Raw genomic sequence first — 14,053 nt, forward strand, 5'->3', positions numbered from 1 at the left:
AGTCTCTATGAGTATGGGTCTCTATGAGTATGGGTCTCTGTGAGTATGGGTCTCTGTGAGTATGGGTCTCTGTGGGTCTCTATGAGTATGGGTCTCTGTGAGTGTGGTTCTCTGTGAGTATGGGTCTCTGTGAGTGTGGTTCTCAGTGAGTCTCTATGAGTATGGGTCTCTATGAGTATGGGTCTCTGTGAGTATGGGTCCCTGTGAGTATGGGTCTCTGTGGGTATCTATGAGTATGGGTCTCTGTGAGTGTGGTTCTCTGTGAGTATGGATCTCTGTGAGTATGGGTCTCTGTGAGTATGGGTCTCTGTGGGTGTGGTTCTCTGTGAGTATGGGTCTCTATGGTTCTCACTCAGTGTGGGACCTTACCTGGTCAAATTCAAATGCTTGTGATGTGATGTGTGATGATGATGGTTGGCTTGGATCACACGGCCTACGCGGAGGGTGGGGGGATGCGTGACGTCATCAGGTGACATCACAGATGTGACGTCACCGCTCACTTGCCGTGACTAATATTAATATATACAAAAGTCTATTTTTATACTTGTTGCATTGTGTACAGTCTGGAAGCTACCCAGGTGCCAAATTTCAAGTTTGTTGCATGTTGGAAAGTAAGCTAAACATTTCGAACAGACACACATTCACAAATTTCCCTTTTATACATCATAAACTGTATATTATGTGTGTATATATAAACTGTACATTACGTGTGTATAAACTGTATATTATGTGTGTGTATATAAACTGTATATTATGTGTATAAACTGTATATTATGTGTATGTATAAACTGTATATTAAGTGTGTATATAAACTGTATATTAAGTGTAAATAAACTGTATATTATGTGTGTATATAAACTGTATATTATGTGTGTGTATAACCTGTATATTAAGTGTATATAAACTGTATATTATGTGTGTGTATATAAACTGTATATTATGTGTATATAAACTGTATATTACGTGTGTATATAAACTGTATATTACGTGTGTATATAAACTGTATATTATGTGTGTATATAAACTGTATATTATGTGTATGTATAAACTGTATATTATGTGTATATATAAACTGTATATTATGTGTGTATATAAACTGTATATTATGTGTGTGTATGAACTCTATATTATGTGTATATGAACTGTATATTACGTGTGTATATAAACTGTATATTATGTGTATATATAAACGGTATATTATGTGTATGTATAAACTGTATATTATGTGTATATATGAACTGTATATTATGTGTATATATAAACTGTATATTATGTGTATATAAACTGTATATTATGTGTATATAAACTGTATATTATGTGTATATAAACTGTATATTATGTGTATGTATAAACTGTATGTTATGTGTATATATAAACTATATATTATGTGTGTATATAAACTGTATATTACGTGTGTATAAACTGTATATTATGTGTATATATAAACTGTATATTACGTGTGTATATAAACTGTATATTACGTGTGTATATAAACTGTATATTATGTGTATGTATAAACTGTATATTATGTGTGTATATAAACTGTATATTATGTGTGTATATAAACTGTATATTACGTGTGTGTATATAAACTGTATATTATGTGTGTATATAAACTGTATATTATGTGTATATAAACTGTATATTATGTGTGTATATATAAACTGTATATTATGTGTGTATATAAACTGTATATTATGTGTGTATATAAACTGTATATTATGTGTGTATATAAACTGTATATTATGTGTGTATATAAACTGTATATTACGTGTGTATATAAACTGTATATTATGTGTGTATATAAACTGTATATTATGTGTATGTATAAACTGTATATTATGTGTATATATAAACTGTATATTATGTGTGTATATAAACTGTATATTATGTGTATATATAAACTGTATATTATGTGTATATATAAACTATATTATGTGTGTATATAAACTGTATATTATGTGTGTATATTAACTGTATATTATGTGTGTATATAAACTGTATATTACGTGTGTATATAAACTGTATGTTATGTGTATATATAAACTGTATATTATGTGTGTATATAAACTGTATATTATGTGTGTATATAAACTGTATATTACGTGTGTATATAAACTGTATATTATGTGTGTATATAAACTGTATATTATGTGTGTATATAAACTGTATATTATGTGTATGTATAAACTGTATATTATGTGTATATAAACTGTATATTACGTGTGTATATAAACTGTATATTACGTGTGTATAAACTGTATATTATGTGTATATATAAACTGTATATTATGTGTGTATATAAACTGTATATTACGTGTGTATATAAACTGTATATTATGTGTGTATATAAACTGTATATTACGTGTGTATATAAACTGTATATTATGTGTATATATAAACTGTATATTATGTGTTATATAAACTGTATATTACGTGTATATATAAACTATATTATGTGTGTATATAAACTGTATATTATGTGTGTATATAAACTGTATATTATGTGTGTATATAAACTGTATATTGCGTGTGTATATAAACTGTATATTATGTGTGTATATATAAACTGTATATTATGTGTGTATATAAACTGTATATTATGTGTGTATATAAACTGTATATTACGTGTGTATATAAACTGTATATTATGTGTGTATATAAACTGTATATTATGTGTGTATATAAACTGTATATTATGTGTATGTATAAACTGTATATTATGTGTATATAAACTGTATATTACGTGTGTATATAAACTGTATATTACGTGTGTATAAACTGTATATTATGTGTATATATAAACTGTATATTATGTGTGTATATAAACTGTATATTACGTGTGCATATAAACTGTATATTATGTGTGTATATAAACTGTATATTACGTGTGTATATAAACTGTATATTATGTGTATATATAAACTGTATATTACGTGTTATATAAACTGTATATTACGTGTGTATATAAACTGTATATTACGTGTGTGTATATAAACTGTATATTATGTGTATATAAACTGTATATTATGTGTATATAAACTGTATATTATGTGTGTATAAACTGTATATTACGTGTGTATATAAACTGTATATTATGTGTATATAAACTGTATATTATGTGTGTATATAAACTGTATATTACGTGTGTATATAAACTGTATATTATGTGTATATAAACTGTATATTATGTGTGTATATAAACTGTATATTATGTGTGTATATAAACTGCATATTACGTGTGTATATAAACTCTATATTATGTGTATGTATAAACTGTATATTATGTGTATATATAAACTGTATATTATGTGTGTATATAAACTGCATATTACGTGTGTATATAAACTGTATATTATGTGTGTATATAAACTGTATATTATGTGTATATATAAACTGTATATTACGTGTGTATATAAACTGTATATTATGTGTGTATATAAACTGTATATTACGTGTATATAAACTGTATATTATGTGTATATATAAACTGTATATTATGTGTATATATAAACTGTATATTATGTGTGTATATAAACTGTATATTATGTGTATATATAAACTGTATATTATGTGTGTATATAAACTGTATATTATGTGTGTGTATGAACTGTATATTATGTGTGTATATAAACTGTATATCACGTGTGTATATAAACTGTATATTGACGATGACGATGATGACGATGCCACGTGTCTATTGATGACGATGACGACGATGCCACGTGTCTACTGATGACGATGACGATGATGACGATGCCACGTGTCTACTGGTGACGACGATGATGACGATGCCACGTGTCTACTGATAATGACGATGCCACGTGTCTACTGATGATGACAATGATGACGATGATGACGATGCCACGTGTCTACTGATGACGACGATGATGATGCCACGTGTCTACTGATGACGACGATGATGACGATGCCACGTGTCTACTGATGATGACGATGACGACGATGCCACGTGTCTACTGATGACGACGATGATGACGATGCCACGTGTCTACTGATGATGACGATGCCACGTGTCTACTGACGATGATGATGACGATTCCACGTGTCTACTGATGATGATGATGACGATGCCACGTGTCTACTGATGACGACGATGATGACGATGCCACGTGTCTACTGATGACGACGATGATGACGATGCCACGTGTCTACTGATGATGACGATGACGACGATGCCACGTGTCTACTGATGACGATGATGACGATGCCACGTGTCTACTGATGATGACGATGATGACGATGCCATGTGTCAACTGATGACGATGATGACAATGCCACGTGTCTACTGACGATGACGATGATGACGATGCCACGTGTCTACTGATGACGATGATGACGATGCCACGTGTCTACTGATGATGACGATGATGACGATGCCATGTGTCAACTGATGACGATGATGACAATGCCACGTGTCTACTGACGATGACGATGATGACGATGCCATGTGTCAACTGATGACGATGATGACGATGCCACATGTCTACTGATGACGACGATGACGACGATGCCACGTGTCTACTGATGACGACGATGACGATGCCACGTGTCTACCAGATGACGACGATGATGACGATGCCACGTGTCTACTGATGACGACGATGATGACGAACGCCGACGAACGGCGGCAGTCGCCCGACTCGGCACAGGGACTCACCAAACGTGGCGGCAGTCTTAGCGACGCTTTGCACGCGGCAACTTCTTCACGCAAACAGCCACCCCGTCTACAACACGCGGCAGGGGCAACGATCAAGCGGGCAGCAGCAGTCAGTCAGTCTCTCTCTGTGTGTGTGTCTCTCTCTCTCTGTCTATCCCTGTGTGTTTCTCTGTGTCTCTCTCTGTCTATCCCTCTCTCTGTCTCTGTTTCTATCCCTGTCTCTCTCTCTGTCTATCCCCGTCTCTCTCTCTGTGTGTGTCTCTCTCTCTGTCTATCCCTGTGTGGCTCTCTGTGTGTCTCTCTCTGTCTATCCCTCTCTCTGTCTGTGTCTCTCTCTGTGTCTATCCCTGTCTCTCTCTCTGTCTATCCCCGTCTCTCTCTCTCTCTGTTTCTCTCTCTGTCTATCCCTGTGTGTCTCTCTGTGTCTCTCTCTCTCTCTGTCTATCCCTCTCTCTGTGTCTCTCTCTGTCTCTGTGTCTATCCCTGTCTGTCTGTCTCTCTGTTTATCCCTGTGTGCCTCGGTGTCTCTGTCTCTCTCTCTGTGTCTCTGTCTGTGTCTTTTGTGTTTTTCTCTGTGTCTCTCTCTCTCTCTCTGTGTGTCTCTCTCTGTCTATCTCTCTCTCCGTCTCTGTCTCTCTCTCTGTCTCTCTGTGTGTCTCTCTGTCTATCTCTGTGTTTCTCTCTCTGTCTGTCTCCCTGTGTCTCTGTCTCTCTCTGTTTCTCTCTATCTGTCTCTCTGTGTCTCTCTATCTATCTCTGTCTCTGTCTCTCGCTGTTTCTCTGTCTCTCTGTGTCTCTCTCTTTGTGTCTATCTCTGTGTCTCTGTCTCTCTGTGTCTCTCTCTCTGTGTCTCTCTCTGTCTCTCTCTGTGTGTCTCTCTCTGTGTCTGTGTGTCTCTGTCTCTCTCTCTCTGTGTCTCTCTGTGTCTCTCTCTCTGTGTCTCTCTCTGTGTCTCTCTCTGTCTCTCTGTGTCTCTCTCTCTCTGTGTCTCTCTCTGTGTGTCTCTCTCTGTGTCTCTCTGTGTGTCTCTGTGTCTCTCTCTCCGTGTGTCTCTCTCTGTGTGTCTCTCTGTGTGTGTCTCTCTGTGTCTCTCTCTGTGTCTCTCTGTGTGTCTCTCTCTGTGTGTCTCTGTCTCTCTCTGTGTGTCTCTCTCTGTGTCTCTCTGTGTCTGTCTGTGTGTCTCTCTGTGTCTCTCTGTCTCTCTCTGTGTCTCTCTCTGTGTTGAACTTCGCACTCAGATCGTCAGCGAGGCGACTGCGACCCGAGCGGTTAGCTCGGGTCGCATTGGGGCGTGGGGAGGGGCCAACCAGCGAGGCAACGCCGCGATTGGACAGAGGGAGGAGGAGGGGGAGGGGCCTCTATCACTTCCCCAACGAGGCAAAGATTGTGAATATTAATTCACGTTTTGGGGAAATGGCAATTCTTCGTACAGCAGAGAGATCTCTCCGGAATTATTTAAGACAATATTTGGGCATTGAGGCTTTATTCATGGCAGAGAGCAATATCCCTTCTTTATTAGAGATGTATTTGCGGTTAAAGTAAACAATTAAACGAAACTATATATACTTTTTTATTTTACCAGGAAAAGCTGTAGTAGTGTACAGGCCCTTTTCACAAGCGACCTGGCCAGAAATGATAGCTCAGCTAAATGTCTTCTTACGCGGAAATTGACAGAAGCCGAATATCTTCTTTGGTTCTTTCGGTAAAGTCACCACGTAGAATGAGAATAAAATTATAAATTGATAAAATAAAATAACACAATACAATTCTCACGACGTTTCGGCCACAACACAAGCGGCCTTCAGGTGAAGGGACGAGACTGTCTGGCCGAAACGTTGTGATAATTTTATTGCGTTATTTTATTTGATCAATTTATTATTTTATTCTCATTCTACGTGGTGACTTTACCGAAAGAACCAAAGAAGATGAATCCTTGCAGTCACGAAAGCTTTAAATCGACAATTTAACCTTAAAAAACCTTCGGCGCAAGCCCTTGAAACTTACCTACAAGCAAGGGGTCCACTGAGCTGTTAGCTTCTCTTCTTTTAGGAGCGACCTGTCCACAAATGATCGCCCCTCCAAGCAAGCGGCGTGTTGTCGCGTGGACAACGTCGGCAGCCAAACGCCGTGAATGCGCCGTGGTGATGTTGACTTTAAATGTGGGGCGAAAAAACCGGAGGGCCCGGAGAGAAATCCACGCGACCATGGGGAGAGACGCAAATTCTAAATATACAGCAGCAGCAGCAGGCGTCAGGGTCGGGATCGAACCCACTACCTCCTGTAGACCAGGCGACGTAGTTAACATCTCGTGTGTGACACGTATCTCAACACACACGCGAGTGAGGACACACACACGGAATACACACACACATACACTGGGGAACAAACACACACACATAAAACACACACACACGGAACACACACACGGGACACACACGGAACACACACACGGAACACACACACGGGACACACACACGGGACACACACGTAACACACACACACGGAACACACACACGGAACACACACACGGGACACACACACGACACACACACACAGAACACACACACGGAACACACACACGGGACACACACACGTAACACACACACACGGAACACACACACTGAACACACACACGGAACACACACACGGAACACACACACGGAACACACACACCGAACACACACACACGTAACACACACACGGAACACACACACGGAACACACACAGGGGACACACACACGTAACACACACACACCGAACACACACATGTAACACACACACACGGAACACACACACCGAACACACACACGTAACACACACACAGAACACACACACGGAACACACACACACGGAACACACACACACGGAACACACACACGGAACACACACACGGAACACACACACACGGAACACACACACACGTAACACACACACACGGAACACACACACCGAACACACACACACGGAACACACACACGGAACACACACACCGAACACACACACACACATAACACACACACACGGAACACACACACACGTAACACACACGGAACACACACACAGAACACACACACGGAACACACACACACACGGAACACACACACGGAACACACACACGGAACACACACACGGAACACGACTGGGTGAGTGGGTGAGTGTGTGGGTGGGTGAGTGTGTAGGTGAGTATGTGAGCGACTGGGCGAGTGATTGGGTGAGTGAGTGTATGAGTGGTTGGGTGAGTGGGTGAGTGTGTTTCTGGGTGAGTGTGTGGGTGGGTGAGTGGGTGGGTGAGCATGTGAGTGAGTGAGCGACTGGGTGAGTGGGTAGTGAGTGTGTGGGTGAGTGTGTGAGCAACTGGGTGAGTATGTGGGCGACTGGGTGAGTGAGTGTGTGTGTGAGTGAGCTACTGGGTGAGTGGGTGGGTGTGTGAGTGTGTGAGGTGAGTGTGTGAGCGACTGGGTGAGTGTGTGAGTGAGTGAGCGACTGGGTGAGTATATGGGTGGGTGAGTGTGTGGGTGGGTGAGTGTGTAGGTGAGTATGTGAGAGACTGGGCGAGGGATTGGGTAAGTGAGTGTATGAGTGGTTGGGTGAGTGGGTGGGTGGGTTAGTGTGTGAGTTTCTGGGTGAGTGTGTGGGTGGGTGAGTGGCTGAGTGAGTGGGCGAGTAAGTGAGCGAGTGGGTGGGTGAGTGGGTGAGAGTGTGGGTGGGTGAGTGTGTGAGCAACTGGGTAAGTGAATGTGTGTGTGTGAGTGGGTGGGTGAGCGTGTGAGTGAGTGAGCGACTGGGTGAGTGGGTAGTGAGTGTGTGGGTGAGTGTGTGAGCGAGTGTGTGAGCAACTGGGTGAGTATGTGAGCGATTGGGTGAGTGAGTGTGTGTGAGTGAGCGACTGGGTGAGTGGGTGGGTGTGTGAGTAAGTGTGTGAGGTGAGTGTGTGAGCGACTGGGTAAGTGAGTGTGTGTCTGTGAGTGGGTAGGTGAGCGTGTGAGTGAGTGAGCGACTGGGTGAGTGGGTAGTGAGTGTGAGTGCCGGACGGGTAACTCTGTCGTGGACAGTGCTGTGGGGGGAGGTCCAATTTCGATTGGCTCCTCCCCTCATGGCATCTGTGTCCACCACAGGGGCTAAACGGGGGCTCTGGACGGGTGCGAGGGGCTGGTAACCCCTCCACCTTCAATTAATTACCACTAAACCACGAGTTAAACTGAAATATGTAACTAATAAGCTTGTGCCGGAGGCCCCGGGGGCCAGGCGTCTATGACGTTTCCTGGCCAAACCCCAATTGGCGGAGCCAGGAGATTGAATATCTACCCTCGGGGCTCCTCCATAAACAACGAAAAACCACTACGGGTGGCCACGTGGAATGTTCGAACGCTCACTGCGGAGGAGAGGCTGCCACTCCTCTGTCGGGAGCTGGACCGGTACCGCCTGGATCTATGTGACATTCAGGAGGTCCGGTGGACCGGTTCTGGCTCCTGCCACCATGAGGGGTGGACAGTCCTCTACTTGGGGCAGCAGACTGCCAAACAACAGGGTGTGGCTCTTTTGAACAAAAGAATGAAGGGGGCGTGGGAGCATGGCGGTGAGGTGTGGGAAGCTGTAAGCCCCAGGCTACTTTGGGCTCGCCTTCCCATCAACCGGAGGCGAGGAATGGTGGTCGTGGTTACTTATGCCCCCACCGAAGATGAACATCCGTGGAGGGATGCAGGCAAAGCCGATGAGTCAGATGCCTTCTATGACCTCCTGTCACAGGTGCTGGCTAAAGTGGCCCCTCGGGATAGAGTCATCATGTTGGGTGACTTCAATGCCCGAGTTGGTCATGATGCTGGCACCTGGTCTGGAGTGATTGGAGGGCATGGACCAGATCAGCTCAATAACAACGGTAGGAGGCTGCTAGATTTTTGTGCAGCCCATGGGCTTGTAATTACCAACACGCTGTTCCGGCATCGGCGCATTCACACAACATCATGGATGCATGCCGGGTCCAAGCAAGAACATCTGCTGGACTACATAGTGACGGACCAGCGGATGCGAGCCCATGTCCTTGACACCAGGACCTACCGTGGAGCTGATCTGCCCTCTGACCATCGACTAGTCATCTGTAAGATGCGCCTGCCATTCTTCTACTCCGGTGGTGGGTGTACACCCAGGACCCCATTCCAACCTAAAGTGGCCTGATCTCAGTTATCTGATGAAAGTTGCAAGCGAGAATTTAATCATTGCTTGTGGCTGGGATTGGCATCGTCCCCGACTCCTCCTGATGTCGAGGGTAAATGGGCGAGGTTTAGGACTGTGACTCATGCAGCTGCAATGGCTGCTTTGGGCACGCGGTCCAGACCTCCCCAGAGACCCTGGCTGACAGAGGAGGTGTTCAGGATGGTTGAGAAAAAGCGACAGGCCCACTGTCATTGGCTACAGAATCCCACGTCAGAGAATGAGGAGGCTTACCGCAGCCTTCGCTCGGAGGTTCGGAGAGCCGTGAGGCGCTGCAAGGATGGGTAGTGGTCGCGGGTTGCTGAGGAGATGGAGTCTGCCTCAGTGGCCCGTGATCACAAATTTCTATTTAACTCCATCAAAAAAGTAACCTGCAGCACCACACCTATTACCATCAGGAGAAAAAACGGTGATCCAATCTCCGACCCCCATGAACAGGTTTGCAGATTTGCTGAGCATTTCTGTGAGGTCCTGGGGGAGGGAAAATCCCTCAGCCAGGAAAACATCGTGGCACAAAGTGAGGATGACCCTGCTGAGGCTGCGGTGCCTCAAATATTGGAAGAAGTCACCCCCTGTGAGTGGCTGGCTGAGGTGTCATCTGTTGAGGAAGTACTGAGGGCGATCCGGAGTCTGAGACCAGGAAAGGCAGCGGGCAGAGATGATCTCCAAAGCGAAATGCTGAGGGAGGGTGGCGTTTGTGCACTGACTGCCCTATATGACATCATAACAACAGTCTGGACCACTGGACGGGTTCCGCAGGATTGGAAGGATGCCCTGGTGGTCCCCCTTTTTAAGAAGGGGGACCACCGGCGGGCAAGGCTGCAATGGCTGGGTCATGTAGCTCGCATGCCCAGCCACTGCATGCCGAAACAGCTTTTGTTCGGCCGGATCGAGGGGGCTAAACGGGCGCGGCCCGGGCTAGAGAAGAGATGGAGTGATGTGGTACGGGAGGACGTGGAGCTGAGTGGACTTGCCGATGACTGGTACCAGCGGTGTCAAGATCGGCCTCTGTGGAGGAGGCTCGTGAAGGACGCTAGTGGGCAGTTGGAGGTAGTCGCCCTCCAACAACAACGGAGGGTGGAGGAATGACGCTCACCACAACGAGCGGAGCGCCGGGTGGCTAAAGCACAGCAGGTTGGCACAGTAGGGGGCATAGGTGGTGCATCAGCCAGTCATCTCAGTCAGTCGACCCATGGCACCTGGGTCTGCCCCGTGACCTGTCAGCGGGCGTTCGACACTTCACGTGGCCTCAGGGTGCACATAGCCTGGCACAAGCGTCGTGGTGACGTCACCGCCACTTAGTGGTGAATGGCGGTTGTTGTTGTTGAGGTGAGTGTGTAAGCGACTGGGTGAGTGTGTAAGTGAGTGAGCGACTGGGTGAGTGTGTGGGTGGGTGAGTGTGTGGGTGAGTGGTTGGGTGAGTGGGTGGGTGAGTGTGTGAGTTTCTGGGTGAGTGTGTGGGTGGGTGAGTGTGTGAGCGACTGGGTGAGTGATTGGGTGAGTGAGTGGGTGGGTGAGAGAGAGTGAGTGGCTGAGTGAGTGGGCATGTGGGTGAGTGAATGGGTGAGTGGGTAAGTGAGTGGGTGGGTGAGTGTGTGAGCGACTCGGTGAGTGAGTGCGTGGGTGGATCAGTGAGTGGATGAGTGAGGAGGGGCACTGCGGGGTGGGGGAGTGTACAGAGGGTGAGGGGTAATGATTATTATACAGGGCGGTACTAAAGTCAGGACACAGTTTCTTGGGTTTATCTTTAAGTTTATTGTGATTTTGCGAGTTTATATAGGTAGCTCTGCTTAAACGTGTCTCTCTCTCCATCCGTCTCCACTCTCTCTCTTCCTCTCTTCACTGCTGGCCTGTAGGTTTGGGCCGAGCGAGTTCCTGCCGGGGTTTTGGCTCTTCAGGAGTTGATTCCCCCCGTGGCTTTGTCGGCACGAGGCGACCGCGCGGAGTGTCAAGGGCTCCACCGGGCCCCAAGCCGCTGCCCCAGCACCACCGTAGCAGCCAAACCACCGGTGCTCGGCATGGCCTCTATGAAGGTCTTGCTGGACCTCATGTTGAGCACGGGGTACAACATTGTCCAGGAGAACGGACAGAGGAAGTTCGGACCGCCACCCGACTGGCAGGGGCCCCCTCCCGCCCGTGGCTGCGAGGTGTTTCTGGTGAGGATCCCGCGCGACCTCTACGAGGATGAGCTGGTGCCCGTGCTGGAGATGGTGGGGAAGCTCTACCAGCTCCGCCTCATGATGGAGCATAGCGGAGAGACCCGCGGCTATGCGTTCGCTACCTACGCGACGCTCGCCCAAGCCACGGATGCCGTCAAGAAACTCGACAAATTCGAGATCCGTCCCGGACGCCGCATTGCAGTCTGCTTCAGCGTGGACAATCGCCGCCTCTTCATTGGGGGGCTGCCAGAGGACAAGAAGCGAGCGGAGGTGATGATGGCGATGAGCGGTGCCACAGAGGGCGTGGCGGATGTCAAGATGAGCGTCTGTCGCTGGGACAAAACCCTCAACCGAGGCTATGCGTTCATCGAGTACGGGAGCCATCGCGCGGCCGCCATGGCCAGGAAGAAGCTCCTTCGAATCAACTTCCGGCCATGGGGCCGGACCATCAAGGTGGACTGGGCCATCCCGGAGTGGGAAACGGTAGCTGCGGCCGCGGCAACGGAAGACGCGGAGGAGGAGGCGGCGGTGCCAGACCTGCCGGAGCCGGAGTGCACGGCCACCGGCAAAGCCGCACACAGCCTGTTTGAGGGCTGGGGGGCACGTACGTGGCTGTGGTGGGTACCTCTCCACCTGCGGCCTATGCCCATTGCTCTCGAGGCGCTGCCGGAGGCGGCCATGCTGTCGTGGGAGGTGCGGCTGCGGATGCTGTGCCGGACCGCCGGCGTCAGCTACCCAATCTTCGAGCTGCACGCTCACTCGGAGCCCGGGATACCCGTGGGCCTCCTCTATAAGGTGTCGATTCCCGGGATGGGAAAAGGCACCGGCATCTTCCCCGCATTTCTGAGCTCCAGCGAGGAGGGAGCACGGGAGGTGGCGTGTCAGCACGCCTACAACATCCTCACCAAGGCGAATCCTCTGAGAATGTGCCCAGCCCCTGCCGCGACACCGCCTCCCAGCCGCCTCTTCCAGGATCCTTGAAGAAAAAACTAATTCATGCGTTTGACATGTCAACGCCATTTCGTTTTGAAAATGTAGCGGAGAAAAATATATTTTGTTCACATCGCATTCTGTTTTGTCAATAATCTCTGTAACGTGCGCCTGCTCTGCAAGGCATGCATTAACCCCTTTCTGTCTCAATTTCATTCCCAGCATGCAATTCTCCAAGCCTCAGATTTTATAACATATTTCGCACAACTTTAATCCTGGTAAATATATTATTTTCTTTAAAAACACGAGCATTATATTTAGTCTATTGCATGGCTAAAGTATTCTAAGTAAAAATATAAATTGTATTAACCAATATTTGATAATCGCTATGATAAATATATTTCTACCCTACAATATACAAATCTACATTGTGCTAATGTTTCAATTTTACTTTTATTAACTTACAAATATAGTGTCTAGGACACATTTTCAAAGAAATATTTTCATGTACCCAGACAATATTTGCAAGTGCCCACATAAAAAAAAACTTGCAGACTGCATACGTAGCTACGACAACAGAATCCTTGAAGAAAAAACGAATTCAGGTGTTTGACATTTCGTTTTATACAGGAGAAAAATATATATATATTGTGCACATCGCATTCTGATGTCAAAACATTTGATTCTTTATAAAATTGAAAAACCCTTGAACAACTTTGCTGCACACGGAGATGTCCGTGCACTGCCTCGTTTCCACAGCTTCTATCCCAGTGCCATTTGTATTTCATGCACATACCGCTGTTAAGAGTTTGATGTTTTATTGATTTTCAATTTAGGTGTTTTTTTCCTGTAATGTTTTTTTGTTATTTTTAGTGGAAATAAAGTCCTGAAAAGTCTCTTCCTCTCTCTCTCTCTCTCCACTCTCTCGGCCGAGTCTCTGCCACTTCTGGTTCTGAGTGTCGCATGCTTGGGATCCTTCTTTCCCTCCTCTGTGGATTTAATTTGATATGCTGATTTACACGCCAACATATTTCAGACTTCCCTGTTTTGTTAGGGTATTATCCTGATCATTACCAAC

The 14,053-nt window shown here is 45.5% G+C and overlaps 1 pseudogene; it reads left to right on the forward strand.

The window, feature by feature from the left end:
- Nucleotides 1–514: 514 nt before the first annotated feature.
- On the forward strand, nucleotides 515–13,806 carry LOC142913265 (putative RNA-binding protein 46 pseudogene; annotated as a pseudogene).
- Nucleotides 13,807–14,053: the final 247 nt, after the last annotated feature.

The sequence above is a fragment of the Petromyzon marinus genome, unplaced genomic scaffold (genome assembly GCF_048934315.1).
Source record: "Petromyzon marinus isolate PM22_M1 ecotype Great Lakes invasive population unplaced genomic scaffold, UKy_Petmar_22M1.pri1.0 PM_G_Scaffold_24, whole genome shotgun sequence".
NCBI lineage: Eukaryota > Metazoa > Chordata > Hyperoartia > Petromyzontiformes > Petromyzontidae > Petromyzon > Petromyzon marinus.